Source organism: Haemaphysalis longicornis, unplaced genomic scaffold, assembly GCF_048455015.1.
Source record: "Haemaphysalis longicornis isolate Haplotype H1 unplaced genomic scaffold, Haemaphysalis longicornis Haplotype H1 scaffold_1, whole genome shotgun sequence".
NCBI classification, from domain to species: Eukaryota; Metazoa; Arthropoda; class Arachnida; order Ixodida; family Ixodidae; genus Haemaphysalis; species Haemaphysalis longicornis.
Genome location: NW_027526203.1, coordinates 450,670,756 through 450,687,373, shown reverse-complemented (window position 1 = coordinate 450,687,373; position 16,618 = coordinate 450,670,756). Strand labels below are relative to the sequence as shown.

The 16,618-nt window shown below is 47.9% G+C and overlaps 1 non-coding gene across 1 annotated transcript; it reads right to left on the bottom strand.

The window, feature by feature from the left end:
• Positions 1 to 5,624: 5,624 nt before the first annotated feature.
• On the bottom strand, positions 5,625 to 5,696 carry Trnaa-ugc (transfer RNA alanine (anticodon UGC)). The gene has a single exon. It is a non-coding gene; the product is annotated as a tRNA-Ala (tRNA).
• Between the last annotated feature and the right edge of the window lie 10,922 nt (positions 5,697 to 16,618).

The following is a 16,618-nucleotide window of genomic DNA, read 5'->3' as shown; positions in this document are numbered from 1 at the left end:
GCAACACTGCCACTTTTTAGTATAATATTTTGCGACACTGTATAACGCAACGCGCCACGTGAGTATTGGTCACAATACCCCTCCCGCGGATACCACAAATCTGATGCCGCCCCACTATGGTTGGGATTAGTGTGTGCAAACGAAAGTACTTTTATTAGAATTTTGTAATCAACATTAGTTAGTGTTATTGGCCTGTAACCTGACGCTGACTGCAGTTTTACGGTGTCATCCGATTTCGGTATTAACACCGTATGTGTCCTTGAAAATGGTGGCAGAAGGGGTTGCCTCTTATACGCCTCTATAAATACAGAATACAAAAAAGGGCAAATTTTCCTGCCGTGTTTCTTGTAAAATTCACCTACTAGCCCGTCTAGCCCAGGTGTTCTGCTAGTTTGTAATTCGGCTATTGCGTTCTCTATTTCAGCAAATGATATCAACTCTTCTAAAGTTCGTATGACTTCCGAATCGAGCTGTGGAAGCAAGGGAAGAAACTTTTCCTCAAACTCGTCCATTCTAGGTGAGCTGGGGCCAAACAGCTTGATATAATGTTCGACAAACGCGTTTTGTATGCATGTTTTGTACGCAGTCAATCGACCTTGGTACATTATGCTCTCAACATCGCTCTTTCTGGCACACCACTTATCGTCGCAAAGCGCCCGCCTTGTTGGCTGCTCCCTGGCGAGAACCCTTTCTGCGCGTGCGTGCACTGTCGCTCTTTCAAACCTGATTTTGTCGATTGCTTCGATCTTACTTTTCATTCCCGCGATGTCTTTCTTAAACAAACCTGGCATGTCGCTTTCCGGTTTCAGCAACTGCGTCAAGTTAGATCGCAGTTTTGCCCCTGTTCGTTTCTGTAACTTTTTTAGCACGCTTGCTCTTTCTACTGCTTCTATTTGCACTTCTTGTTTAAAAAGTTCCCACTTAGTGCGCCAGCCAGCATCGTAATCTTCCAAGTGTTTAGTCAAGCTAACCTCCACTTTATCGCGAAATACAGAGTCATTCAGGAATTCTGCGTTTAATTTCCGTAAATCCCAGTTTAATTTGTTTGCGTTCTCTTTTCGCTGCCCAATCGTGAACGAAACCTGGTAATGATCAGTGAAAGACGCGCTTTCTACGAGTACGAGTTACATTCAGCAGCCGCTTCCAACGATACATATTCGAGGTCGAGGCGCGCATGACTTGATCCCTGAAAGTGCGTGAAACGCAGATATTTCGAAGGAGGTGAGAACAAAACGACATCTGTAACCTCGTATTCCTCAATGAGCTCTACCAACACTTTCGTACTTTCATCAATAAAAGGTGCGCCACCATTTTTGTCTTCACTCGCACAGACGCAGTAAAAATCTTCCAGTAACAACACGTTTTTATCGCAACCCAAGTACCCCCTGACTTATTGGAAAAAGTCAAGTTTGCTACGTACTCCATTCGGGGGATAAACACACATAAAACGTAACGGTACACCTACACACGTAAAATCACACACGACAAGCCTTCCTGACTCACAAAAAGTCATGTTTTCTACACTGAAATCTTTTGAATTCCTCAAGAAAATACAACACCCCTTCGAAACCTCTACTGCACGGCTAACGCACACACTGTAAACATTTTCAAACTGTTTAACCAAGCTGTCAGTACGGTCCTCACTTTCAATTTTCGTTTGTCGTATTTTCATTTAGCAACCGTTTCAGTTGACATTGCTTGCGCCGCTCTCCTATAGCCCTCTGACGTTGAGCGTGCTTATTAGGAGCGGTTTTCTAATAGTCATTTTGACACGAAAGTGTTTTATTCCCAGATACACGGAGGTTTGGCTGACGTCATATCCGTCACGGAAATGACGCCTGTACAACGAAGCAAGCGGCCTCTAAAGGGTGAACCCCTGCACACAGGATCTTCTTGCGGGGGAGCAACTTTAGTATTAAAGAGTACGTTATACTTAGGGTTGTTCGTTTCCGGATTTTATATTTTAGCACGAAAGTGTTTTATGCCGCGACGCCCCAAGATTTCAGTGACGTCATATCCATCACGGAAATGACGCCAGTACACCTTTTCCGAAGCGACCCGCCAGAGGACATCGCTCGCCAAGCACATCCACAAGACAGCCGACGACCCGCAAATCATGCTCAGCTGCAGATTTCGCTGCACATTTCACTTTCGTGTTCGACTTATTCCTACGACACAGGAATCAACCACAGCTTTTTTGCTCAAAGTGAGAACCGCACCAAGAACCTAGTTTCGGAAACGCATCGCGTACTCGGAAACACTCCGCTATTCAATGAAGACCTTACGTGGTCGTCCAGTACGTGCGAGTTGGCCTGCCATGCCCTAAACATTTTGCACACGCCCTTAACACAGCCCTATCAAGTTATCGCCCACCTCGGAGCAGGTTCAGGCGGAACGTTCGGTTTCAGCTCGAACGTTGGCCTTCGTTGAGGCGTTGCATTGAGCAGGGGCCCCTCCAGGTTTTCACTTTGGCCATGCAACTCACTACTGCTGCGCCTTCTCACACCGCTAGCAGCGTTAGCCATTTCCTCGCCGCTCGCTGCCACTTCTTCATTTGGCGTCGCCGTTCACACCGTCAGGCCAGCTGCGGTTGCGCCTTCCTTGACAAAAGCGCCCTCTCCCGGGCTTTGGTCGAGACGCCTCGGCGGCTCGACACGTTCTGGATTCCGGACTTCTCCACTTCTTCATTCCTCGCACCGCGGTCTCCTGAGCCACTGATTGATTGATTGTAGGGTTTAACGCGCCGACGCAACGCAGGCGATGAGGCGCGCCGTAGTGGAGGGCTCCGGATTAATTTAGACCACCTGGGTATCTTTAACGTGTACCGAAATCTCGTACACACGGGCGTTTCTGCTTTTCGCCTCCATCAGAAGAGCAACCGCCACGACCGGGAATCGAACTCGCGACCTTGTGCTCAGTACCGCGACGCCTTAGCCACTAAGCCACCGCGGCGGATTCTGCTGAACCACTAAAAACCGCTCCGGGCCCGGCCGGCCGCGGGGAGCCCTGCATCCTGCTTATGATCACCTAGGTGTCCGAAAGTAGAATCATCGCCATAAGCTGTTTTTTGGGGTTTTTTTATTGCCTGCTTAGACATAAAACCGTTACTGAACACAAACACTAAAATAACGCATCAGTGGTTTTGCCACCGATGCGTTATAATTTTTTTTTTAAAGAAACTAACTCACCAAGAACTGGCAGCCACTCGGGCGGTTCCGCCTGAGTGCGATACACATCCCGTAGATACACAACACTTTCAATGAAGTTCTCGCGCACAGGTCGCGCATTCACACCAGCATGGTTCACAGCCAATATTCTTGTTTTCCATATACTATGGAGACCTAGAACCATGATTGTCGTATGAGACGCCCCCAGCATTTTGCAGTGGAAGAAATGGAATTCCGTGGGGCGTGACAGGAAATTCCTTTTTCAGTGTTCGCTGTAGTATACCCCAATGAAACATAGGGTCCCAGCAATCAATGAATACACGATCAGTGGTTTCAGGTACCTTTTCGTGACCCACACGGCCATAAGCCAGCGATGTCGGAGTGCCGGAAATATAAAGTATATAATGTATAACCCGTTTACATTTTTATTTAGTTTTAGTATCCTAAGCACCTAAGATGACTATTTCTTGAATAGCGCTCGTGCAGTAAGCGTCCCCCAAATTGCCACAAATATCTTATTTCCAGCTACTGCATTTCTTAGGCGGAAAAGAGTCCGCAGATGTATGGTCGCGCTGCTGACCGCTGTGCTATTTCACCCAGCACAAAAAGTGCTTCCAGCATTATAGTTTTACGCTGTAGGATAAAAGTTTCCCTTGATTTTAATTCCTCAGTACCTATAATAACCTCGCAGAATATTCTCCCGCCTTCAATTGGTCTTACAATTTTCTACTAACGTACCTGTCAGCGAAGGCTCGCATGTGCGCTTGTGTGGGGCGACTTGGAGTTAGAGCTTGATGCAGTCTGCAAACTAACAAACGAAAGACATGCTCTTCCAGGCCCAAACGTGCCGGGGCTTAGTTTCAACTCAGCGAACGAATGGCGACGACCCCACCGCCGCGGTGGCTCAGTGACTGAGGCGTTGCGCTGCTGAGCACGAGGACGCAGGTTTGATTCCCGGCCGCAACGTCCGCTTTTCGGATAGAGGCGAAAAGCAAAAACACTCGTGTGTTCGAGATTTCAGCGCACGTTAAAGATCCCCAGGTGGTCAAAATTAATCCGGAGCCCTCCACTACGGCGCGCCTCCTCGCATGCGTTGCGTCGGTGCGTTAAACGCTACGATCAATGAATCAATGGCGACGACTCGCCGGCGGTCAACATAATAAACGCTGGGCCGACTGATTCTGTCGGAGGGTCGCCGAGCCGTGCAGTAGCGCAGTCAAGCCCAGCGATCTCGTTTTGACGTCAAACGAAACGCCATAGGAAATCGGAAAGGGGGATGCAGAGAAGAGGACAGCATTTCCGAATTGATTTTTCTCCTGAAAAAAGTTGAGTAAACGCAGCGATAATAGTCGTAACATAGCCAAGAGACTCCAGACTACAAGTTGCGCACTAATCCGCCATGTTTACAAACCACTTCCGTGTCCTTTTAAATGGCACGTTTTACATGTCAGCTAGGGAAATGTAATGGCCACAAGTAATTAAAATATATGCGATTAATTCGAGCATTATTAAGATGATAAGTTCAAATTTGGCTCGTACTGAATTGAAACATTCAAGTTAGTGCGGCCTTCTTATGAAAACTTTATTGAAATAGACTTTCAAGAATGGTACGATGGAGTTTTCGCGGAAAAGGCCTCAAACATATGCAACAGCGCTTCAAGGATACTAGAACTATGGATGAAGAGCCGGTGAGTCCTCTTGGCACCATTAGCAGCTCTTTTCGAATTCTTCCGCAGAGTAATTTTCTTGGGCACGCCTGAATACACTAACGAAGTAAGCAAGGTCTCCATTTCCTTGCCATGAATTTCCAAAACTCTCCACAAGAATGCTGCTCATATCTTCGTCTTCACTTTAATAAAATGGCTCGTACCCAGAAAGAGGGGGATTTGCTACGGATTCTAAGCGGCGGCTAATTTGTTAAGTACCTAAATGGTAAATATGGGAGTGAAATAATAATAATAACCAGACTCAGTCCGTAGGGATGGGGGAGAAGATATGAAATCACTGTTTCACATCTCTGAGTTTCATTTTGTTCACTTTTTCTGTTCACTTTGTTGTCGACGTCTGGAGACAGATCTTTCGCCGATCTCTTAATTGCTGTCTGAATTCATGATACGCCAACTCTCAAAAGCAAAAAAAAAAAAAAAATCCGATCTGGAAAGGCCCACGAAACAGTCTGAACAGTCACGCAAAAAGCCAAATCCCATTGGGCAAATGGATTTGGCCCATTTTGATCCCTGCTACATCAGAATCTGCCTCATGTTCGATAGGAACTACGATCTGCGTACACGTTTGCCGGGCGTTATCTCACCTATTTTCTTGCCGAGTTTTTTCTAGGCAGTGCAGCTTTATGAGACTTAGTTTCAATTTGTGGATTTGACTCATTTCGGAAAACAACAACGCCTCAAATGCTCGTAAGCGCTCACACTTTCGTTTTGAAAAAATAAAAAAAAAGCATGGAGGTGCCGGGGATCGAACCCGGGGCCTTTCACATGCAAAGCGAACGCTCTACCACTGAGCTACACCCCCACATGCACACCACCTGTTGCCGAAACTACAAATGCTCGTACGTGCTCACACTCTCGTTTTGCAATATAAAAGAAAACACTTGGAGGTGCCGGGGATCGGACCCGGAGCATTTCACATGCAAAGCGAACGCTCAGCCACTCAGCTTCAACCCTACAGCCACACAGGGTTCCGCAGAAACAAATGTTTCGCAGTCAGTCGCGGCATTCCTCTCGGTCGAGAATGACATCAGCAGGTGCTTGCCCGGCAAGTGCTTGCCCGACAAGCGCGTCTCTCCTCGTGAATTACACCCTAGTGCCATCTACTGGTTCCCTTGAAACACTAATTTTTCTGATTTTTTTTTTTTTTTTTTTGCTGTTTTGTTGCCTGGAACACCGCGTGTATAGCTACGTTTTCCGACCTCACTGCCGCCGAGGCTGCCGTGGGTTTCGACGCCGTCGGCCTGGGTTCGAGCCCCAGCAAGTGACATCTTGTTTTCGTTTCTTTTTTTTTTTTTTTTTTGCCACGACCCACATTTTTTTTTTTACTGCAAAATGCTCGGCACAATGTACTGCAAAATTATCACGAAATGTTTTGTGAAAATGAGGTTAGTTCGGTATCGCTTAAAGAGGTTTAGCCTACCAACACGTTTATTCGGAGGCCCTATTCAATAAGCTGTAAATTCACAGTGAAATGTGAATTCCCCAGAAGCTTTGTCTGATTCGCTTTCTCTTTTGGTCACGTGCTTCCAGTTGACAAAGAGGTTGTTGGTGCTTTTGTCATTTTGACGTTTCATGACGTTTACTGGCGCCAGTTCTAAAGTTTTCCTTATTTCACACTATAGCTGAAAGAGCATAATTCATGCCCGGCATTGAAAAGCAAGATGAAATGCCACGGACATGACGACGTAGGTTTAGCTTTGCTATTCAACAGCAATACGGCTTGTATGTCACGCCAGCTTTGTGAACGTCTGAGGAGATGTGACGTAATATAAACAGCTGGCGGGAACGTATGCGTAACACATTGTCAATTTCAGCCTGCGTAAAAGTGACGTGTTGCTACGTAACAGCTTACAACTGTCGGCTCCTGTCGCTGTGAAATAGGGCGAAAAGCCGACCTTCGGCGCCGTGAAATTCCCGTGGATTTGCAGCAGACTCAGTTTCGCACGACGCGCGGTTTAAAACTGTTTTCTAGCAAAAGAAATGAATGTTTTGACTGTTTTCAAGTCAGTGATAACGGCGCATAAAAATAACGTCCTGTATTTTGTTTTGATGTTTGGCCATAAAATAACAATTATTTGTTTAGTGTGACACCAGCATGAGAGGGTAGCCTCTCTATTACAAATAACTCAAGGCATTGCATTTGCCCACACCCCTTCTAGTAAGCCGGTGGTCACGTGATTGAATTCAAGAGAAAAATGAGAAAAGAAACCTAACTATTTTATTCATGACTGCGCTGATTGAGTTACAGCTTGACGAATGAGTGAATCGGCGGCATCAGTACGCTGTGTCGTTATTAGGCGCAGCGTTTCGCTGTTCTTACCGCGTTATACAACCGATGGTCAGGGCCGTCTTTTTCTGTGGTCACCTTGTACATAGCCGCAGACGATGGCGTGCCGGTGGTGACGGCAGGGAAGGTTATGATAACACAACAAAACTTGCATTGCAGCAGATCTGAATTATATTGTTAAAAGCGATTGAAATAAATAAACAGATACAGTAAAAAAAGATTGTGTGATGTTATTGAGCTTAACACACCCATTTAGCTCGCTTTCGCCCACTTTTGTATCAACGTTACTTGATCGCCTTGTGGTGTTGACGCTGATTTTAACCTGAAGAAATGTGTTTCTCTTGCCAACTTCAGCTGCCGTCCTAATTTTATAGCACATGCCAAGTGTTTTATATCGTTTATACGGAATATTTGATCGTTTGGTTAAGATCTTTATAAGCTAAGCGTCAAATTATACTGCATGTCGTCATAGCTATACGTGCATCACGTCACTGATTGCTTACGTTTTGCTTACGCGAAAAAACATGGCGAATTCACTGTGAATATATGCAGTCGAGACTGTTGTCCGGTGCTGGTTGGGGGAAAGGGAAGGGGGGGGGGGGTCCATGTTGCGATGAAAATTTTTTGCTGGGGATTCCAGTTGTAAGCAGCGCCCCTGGCGGTCGCTGCTTACCGGTTGGCTTCCAAAGTTTTGTTTCTTAAATTCATCCTTATTTATAGTCTTAAATACAGTTAATCCTGGACGTAATGAACCTCCATGTAACGAATTACTGGATTTAACGAAGGCCATCCCCAGTGAAGCCCATGTGCTTTTGACCTCAATGTAACGAATGCATTGCGAATTGCGAATGCAAAAAAAAAAAAAAAAAAAAAACTCCAGCGTTCACTGTAATTGTGGCAACACTTGCTCGGAACGAGAAAGACACGCCAGAGCGTACGCCCCTCCAAGGTGATATCCAATGATTATCACTTCCAAAAAAGGGGGGAAAGCTCAGACTTATAGCAACAATGATGGCCTAAAGGTCGTTGCGGTAGCGAAGAAGAAAATCGGCTGCAATCGGGGACTTAAACCGTCGTGATGGTCGTGAAGGTTGCACAGCTTACGTTTTGTCAAGCCAAGTTAGAATATAGTTAGAATTTGCCAAGTTAGAATTTGTCAAAACAAGTTAGAATATAGACTGGGAAAATGGACTCAAAGGGATAAAATAAATGTTGCACTTGTGCGAAAAGGTACGGTATAAATAGTCACGATCGTCCCACCATCCTATCAAGAAAAATACACGGATGCCTAACTGAAGCAATCGCACGAGGCCCAGCTTCAATCGCCAAGCTGTAGTCTTCACGGACCATGCTCATCATCATCATCAGCCTGTCTACGCCCACTGCAGGGCAACCTCTACCATAGATCTCTAATTATCCCCGCTATGCTAACTGCGTCCAGTGTATCCCGCAAAATTGTTGATCTCATCTGCCCACCTAAGTTTATACCGCCCTCTGCCACGCTTTTTTTTCCTTCTCTAGGGATCCACTCTGTTACCCTTAATGACCAGCGGTTATCTTGCATTCGCATTACATTCCCTGTCCACTTCTATTTCTTCTTAATTTCTGCTAATATGTCGTTAACACGCATTTGTTCGCTGACCCACTCCGCTCGCTTCTTGTCCCTTAATTTTACAGCTATCATCTTCCGTTCCATTGCTCTCTGAGTCGTTCTCCATTTATTAAGTTGAACCCTCTTAGTGAGCCTCCAAGTTTCTACCCCGTAGGTGAGTACCGGTAAGATGCAGCTGTCATACACTTTCTTCTTCAGGGATAATGGTAGGCTGCCATTCATTATCTGAGAATGACTGCCGTATGCACTCCACCCCATTCTGATCCTTCTAATTATCTCTGCCTCATGGTTGGGATCCGGGGTCACAACTTGGCCTAAGTAGATATATTCTTTTACCACTTCCACTACCTCGCCCCCTATCCCAAACTGCTGTGCTGTCCCGAGGCTATTGAGCATAACTTTAGTTTTCTGCGTATTTTCAGGCCCGCGATTCTGCTCTGCTTGTCCAGTGCGGAAAGCATGCTTTGCAATTCGTCGCCCGAGTTCGGATGCCCGAGTTCAGTATATTACAGTGGCATCCGCCATTCGGATCATGAGGTTGACATGGGTGGGCATGCAGAGACTTAAAATGGCCTGTAACTGTCCGTCTTTAGAGGATCCGGAAGTCACGGGAAACTGTCACAGTAGCTGTAAATCACAGGTCATTTTGTGTCATACGATCAGCGGCCTCGTTGTTCTTGATGCCAACATGGGATGGTAGCCACTGGAATCGCACAACAAAGCCGTAGCTGGTGAGATCCTTCACAGGCTCTGATGAGTCGGTAGGATTCCCACACTGCAACAGCTGCAGTGCTGCTTTGGAATCAGTCAAGATAACCGCTTGCTGCGGTCTGCATGACTTAGGCTTTCCAAAGCAGCCGCGATCGAAACACCATAGCTCTCAGTGAATAAAACCAGATGGTCTACTCGAGCCGTCCAGCACAGCTGTGCACGCCATGGGAGATGGTAGGATATGCAGAACACAACGTAATGTGCTGGCCACGGTATGCTGCAGAGCGAACCACGCTGTTCTTGGCGATGCCCAAGTTAGCATCCTTACACACCACTGGGGACAACGTCCTCTTCCCTGTGGGGCCTTGAACACTAGCAGAAAGGTATCGCGCTCGCCTATTAGCTTCCCTCGGGACACACAACTCTCGGACTCACGGTGAAGGAGGCACGTATTTGACGCATCGTGTGCCACTCGGGTGACACAATTGCCGGTACATCGTGCAAGGTTGGCCCCGCCTGATCAAACTACGTACCGCCACCGCCACCGCCACCATTCTTCACTGAAGTGAATCACGAGAATGACAAAACGATTGTGACAAGGCTTGAAAAATGGGTGCAAGTATTATTTTAATGCAGCAAGAAGCTGGGAAAATGGTCGCACTCAGCGCACGCGTAACCTTCGACGCGCGAGCACGTACCGGAGCGCATTCGTTGGTTGGATAGAAAGGGCTGAAATAAAGCCACCTTCAAATCATTCAAAAACTAACATGCAGTATCTCTGTGTGTAACGTAAAAAAATGAAGGAAGCTCGCACTAACGCGTAAGACTTGACGGTAGCGAAGCTGTACATACGCAACCTTCACGGCCATCACGAAGGTTGCAGCCGGTTTGATTATTTTCGCTGCCGCGCGCCCTTTACTCCATCATTGTTGCTGTGACCCCAGATCCCAACCATGAGGCAGAGGTAATTAGAAGGATAAGAATGGGGTGGGGTGCATATGGCAGACATTCTCAGATAATGAATAGCAGCCTACCATTGTCGCTGAAGAAGGAAGTGTATGACAGCTGCATCTTACCGGTACTCACCTACGGTGCAGAAACCTGGAGGCTCACTAAGAGGGTTCAACTTAAATTGAGAACGACTCAGCGTGCAATGGAGCGGAAAATGATGGGTGTAACATTAAGGGACAAGAAGAGAGCGGAGTGCATGGGTCAGGGAACAAACACGTGTTAAGGACATATTAGTAGAGATTAAGAAAAAGAAATGGACGTGGGCAGGGCATGTAATGCGAAGGCAAGATAACCGCTGGTCATTAAGGGTAACTGAGTGGATCCCCAGAGAAGGCAAGCGTTGCAGGGGGCGGCAGAAAGTTAGATGGGCAGATGAGATCAAGAAGTTTGCGGGGATAAATTGGTCACAGTTGGCACAGGACCGAGGTAATTGGAGAATAATGGGAGAAGCCTTTGCCCTGCAGTGGGCGTAGATAGGCTGGTGATGATGATGATTATGATGATGATGATGATGTTGTTGTTGTTGCTGTAAGTGTGAGATTCTTTCTTTTTTTTTTTTGACGTGATAATCATTGGACACTGCCTTGGAGGGGCGCACGCTATGACGTGCCTTTTTCGTTACGAGCAAGTGTTGCAACGATTACGGCAAACGCTGGAGAATTTTTTTTTTTAATCTTAGCCAATCTTTCTAAGTGAATAAGCTTGGCTTGACGAAGGTGCGCCGAGGACGCTGGCCGGTCGCCGTGAGGCACGCACACACGAGCGCTCGGCCTTTCCTTGTTTTTTTTTTTTTTTAACTGCCGGGCAGTCGCCGCTAGGCACGCGCTCGCGTGCGCTCGGCATTTTCTTGGTATTTGTAAGTGCGGACACGCAAAATAACGATTTACTAAACAGCTTCGCTGTTAAAAAATAAAAGCTTCATTCCAGGCGGCACTTTCACACGCTTTATTCGGTTCAAGAAACTTTTTGCCGTATATTTTTTTCTGTGTTACATTGATCAAACATTTCATAGAAAAGCGGGCAGTCAAAAACTCTCCGGACATCCAAATTTCATCCAGGTATCTGGAAATTCCGCCTCGCATGTTACTTGCACACCCCCAAAAGTTCGCGGGCAACGCACGCGCCAGCCGTATTTGAAGTACAGTACGTAAAAAAAGGTCACATTAATTACAAAAACGGTTTACGACCTGTCTCACGTGTGCGTTCGAAAGACCGATACTACCATCACGAATTCTAAACAAATTGGTTTGACCCCACCTTTCCCTGTTAGAGGCCCCCCAAAAAACCGCGAATACTCACTGTGTGAAGTTTCAGTCCGCTGAGTCTGAGACAATGAAACTTGCATTGCGTACCAAATTTCTGCGGCCCAAAGTAAATAGCATGGTATGGTCCACGAAAAAAACTGACATCCTTGTTCCTTTCCATTTATCCGCACTCTCCTTCAGCCTTTGCACTTGACTGTACCACTAAAGATTTCTGTCTCGGAGTGGGTCACCCAGATATTTTACCGGTGTGGAGACTCAGCTAATGTTTGTGATAGTCGCCGGAATCGACCACCATTCGTAGTGCCAAAATCGCAGGCACTTCGACCATATCGCTGATATTACCGTGACAGTACTAGAAACGTACAAAAAAAAAAAAAAACAAGGCAGTAGTGGCATCGGGGGTGAGCGCTCGCCTCGCATTCTGGAGGCCCTGGGTTCGATTCCCATCCTAACCTAATTTTCTTTTCAGCCCGATCACTGTAGTGTTGTTCCCTTGGCGCTGTCGGCCATTTTAGGAGCCATTTCGCTGTTACAGGTGCCGACGCCTGACGGTGGTTTTGCTTTAGCATTAAAATAATAATAACGTCTTTTATATCTACGATGCAGACGATGTGCCAATTAGAACACGTTAGGATAGTGTCTTCTTTAAAACTTATCTTGATATCCAAGCGTACGTCAGACTTTTGACTCACAAAGGGTACCGCGGGGTCCGTATTCCGGCGACGTCAGATTGACCGCATACACAATAAACGTCAAACACACTTGCCGTTAGATACAGCGCCAGTAGCTGGCGTTCCACGGAGTGCCATTTACTACCGCAATCCTGTATTCAGGTTGCAAGGAACACACAACCCGACAAAGCAACTCAGTGTGACGATGTCGCTGTGAAGCAAAGTAAATGCGAAGCCTCGCACCAACATGAACTAGGTAAAAAGGCCGCATATAAGGGACTCTCCTGCTCCCTTCCAAGCGATTGGTCAAGCACGCCCCATTTTACTTGCCGCATACTCATATTTGTCATTGTTTTCTTAAGTGCGCAATCACACCACAAGACTTGCCCCGGAAATATGACGCGGTGCGGTAGCTTGAGTGTTGCTGTATGCACAGCTGAAGCGTGTAGATGTCGAAGAATGCTAGCACTTGAAATGATGACTCGAAATTAGGAGCGAAGGTTGGCAGTCGGAACGAACTGAAAACTGCCGTTGTGCAATACCAGCCCCGGAGAAATATGATCGCGCATCGCTCGGAGGTGCTGCCCACCTATCGGGCGCCACCTTCCGACGGCGAACAGGGCGCGTAACAGCGCCGCTTGGGAAATGCCTCTTGTTGGGGCCCTGTTGTCTCTTGTTTAAAACGCGGCTCCTGCCAGCAGAGCACACGCGGCGACAGTTGCGTCATAGTAGCAATTTGGTTGGCGCCATTAGATTGAGGCGGGACGACGACGGAAGCGGCAGCCCAGTCGGCGAGCTGCTGCTGCTGCAGGCGGCTGCAGCGCGCAACGCGTGCCCGAGGATAATTCCGAACCATTTTCTCCCCGCGCCGCTTCTTTGCTATTCGACCGAAACTAAGAGCCGATAATGACAGGCCGCAGGACACCGGCGTGTCCCCTCGATCCGCCGATTAACCTTTTTTTTTTTTCTTTTTCGCGATCACGTACGATCTGCTTTACAAAACGCGATCGCCTTACGCCGGAGGTTGATATCTTCTCGCCTTTCCCCCCTCCCGCCTTCCTTTTTTTTTATTTTTTACGTGTCTTGTAGCGCACAGCAGGCCTTGTTTATCTTATACACAGGGGGTACAGGATGATGCAAGAAATGAAGCGACGGGCTCCTCAGACAGCGAAAAACAAGAAAGGATAATTTGAAGCGAGAAAAGAGAGGGGTGAATATTCCATGGGCAGACAAATTAGCGGCGGCGGTGTGTGCGTATACGTCTGGTATAGCCGTGTAATGAGGCGTCACGAGCCCCTCGAAGGACTCGCACGGTTGGTTACGCCGCATAACCAAATATGAAGAGAAGGCACGCAAGAACGCCCACCGTATAAAATGCCACAGCGATCCTCACCTTCCGTGCTCGGATATAGCCATGGAAAGCCAACCTTCTTTCGTGTCGGGGAAATCACAGGGCCGGAATTGGCGCGATTGGAGTTTGGATAGAACGACCTAGCTTCGGCAAATTTCTCTACTAGAAAATGTTGCGGTGTGCTCGAGCGCATAAAAGAAGACTGGGCGATGAAGGGGCGAAGGGAGAAGCGATTCATGCCGATGCTTCGAAACTATGCCGTCAAGTGCATTCTCGACGCATATCGGAGTCTGACCATTGCGCAGAACCCACGAGCGGGCCTGCCTGTACGGCTACTTGAACTGGTCGCACGAGCTGCTTTGCTTTGTTTGATCTTGCTTGCTGCTTCTCAAAAATAGGCATGCAACAACAATCGAACCATGCACGCGTGCCTACAACCACATGGACCACTTGCAAAGCAAACTAGCGTTATGCCGAGGAGCCGAGCAGCCGAGGAACGTATCCCGAACGCAAATAGCGATTCGAAGTCGCCGTGGGACTGGGGATCGCCGCTCTTCTTCGTCTGCCTATAGCTCTCCGACGAATGCAAACACTTGTGAGGATCAAAAGCGTGCGTGTACACGTTTGTCTTCCCTTGTGGACATCAGTGCCGTTATTTGCTTCCCATGGCGTAGCAACCGAGCTGCAGTCCGGCAAGCCGGGCTCAGAGTGAACAGGCAATATACGCGTAGCCCCATCGCGGGCCCCTTGGCCTGTCCTTTTCTGGTTGCGGAGCCGTGACTGCGAACGTTAACGGTCAGCCGATCTGTGATGGCTGGCGCGATCACTCACTCACTCACTCACTCACTCACTCACTCACTCACTCACTCACTCACTCACTCACTCACTCACTCACTCACTCACTCACTCACTCACTCACTCACTCACTCACTCACTCACTCACTCAAGATATATCAGTTATCAACTAATCAATTTCGCCTACAGAAATGCCACGTGAGTTCGAAGTCAGGGTATTGCACTCATCTCGAAAAGTATTGGGCCGTATTCCCACCACAGACTTCTCTCCTCACGCAGAATAACATTTCGTGAAGACGTCACGACGGCCCGCCGCGCTCGCGACGTAACGCGTCTCTTTTGTACCGCCCACATATTAACTACTTGTGGATTGAGGGAATGTCAGTGTGTCCCGGTGAGTTAAGTTATTTCTATTCTCAACGCTGTGGGTCTAGCGGGGCGTTAGCCCGCGGGATGTCTGCTCCAAAGCACAATATATTTAATCCGAATCGATAGCTACCACTATCTCGATGCGCATTCTGCCCGTCTGACCTTGAAACCAAGGTATTTCTAAACCCGTGCCGCGTGTGCACGGAGGAGCGGCAGGACGCAATTCTTCACATTCTCACTCTGTTAGAAGGGGACCGAGAATGCATGAACATTCTACGCTCACACCAGATAGCATGCGGCACAAGGAGCTGTACCCGCGCCGCGCATGCACGGAGGAGCGGCGGCACGGACTCCTTCACAAATGCGCTCCACCCAATCTCTATCCCATCGGCACGCCATCGCTGTGTTTTAGACCTTAAAAAATCGGGGCAAATCACCACAAGAAAATTGTGTAGAAGAGTTGAAACGTGTGTAACACAGACCAATCACGGTAGCACGGTATGGTATTTACCCAATCAGGGTATCGACCAATCAACAGTGAATAGTGAAAAGGAAACAGTTTCTTATCTAATTACGGGGCACAGTGAGAAGATCATTTAAAACGATTATAGAGAGTTTGCCCCCTTCTTTCTCCTCCGGGCTGTCGATGATGATGACGACGATGACGATGATGAGTATGATGATGAGGATGGTGGCTTTATTTTCTCCAAAACCTGGGGAAGGGTGAAGAGCAAGTAGGAGTCTCACGGAGCTTCTCCCCTCAGGTATGGCACTCGCCGCCCTTGGGCGCGAACGGCAAATCTGCGACCACTCATGGTCCCAGACTAGGCACCCCACTGCTTCACACTAGTGATTATTAGATGCGTGTGTAGAGTTGTTGGCCGAGACTCGCAAGCCCACATTAAGTGAGCAAGTGTCGCTGGCTGTGTGCACCACTAGCAGTGATGTTTGTAAAGTTCGGGTAAACATGGCTGAATGACACAGGGTTACGGAAAGAATTAGCCTATATTTTACGGCAAGCTACAGATGGACGTTTAATAAGCATCGGATGCCTGGCGAGATATCTCTGGCGCTTCATGCGACAATATTGCGTGATGTCCAGGAAAAGGCCATCTACGTTTCCCTTGTACCCGGAACATGCACCCGGCTGCCTCTTGGCCTTTTATTAGCAAATGGCTTTCGCGGGTTGATTGGGATCCATGGGAAGGGGTGCGGCTTGACCCGGCTCGGTCGGTTAGCTCTCGAGCTGCAAGGTTAGCCGCTTCATTTCCTTCCAGCCCCGCATGGGCAAGAGTCCAAATCAGCTCCGGATTCAATGAAATCACTTGCCACTACCGCCTCTCTCGCCTGTGCTACCCTCAACCCCATCGGTCACTCTCTATCATGACGGAACGATACTGGCGCCTTCTCCAATAACCTTCCCTGTCGCGCCAGACTACACGCAATTTACCTATTTATATTTCCCTCTCCCCAAGGCCCGGACTTTGCAGCCCACGAAACAGTTGTTATATCACTTGGCAATGCCCTCACATATCATTCCCTCTCATCTCTTCTGGGGGGTACTTGGAGGCGGCGTTAGGGGGCATGGATCCTCGGGCCCAGCAAGCGCTCGCCGAACGAGCAGCCCAGGTCACCGGCGTCCTCCAAGCACT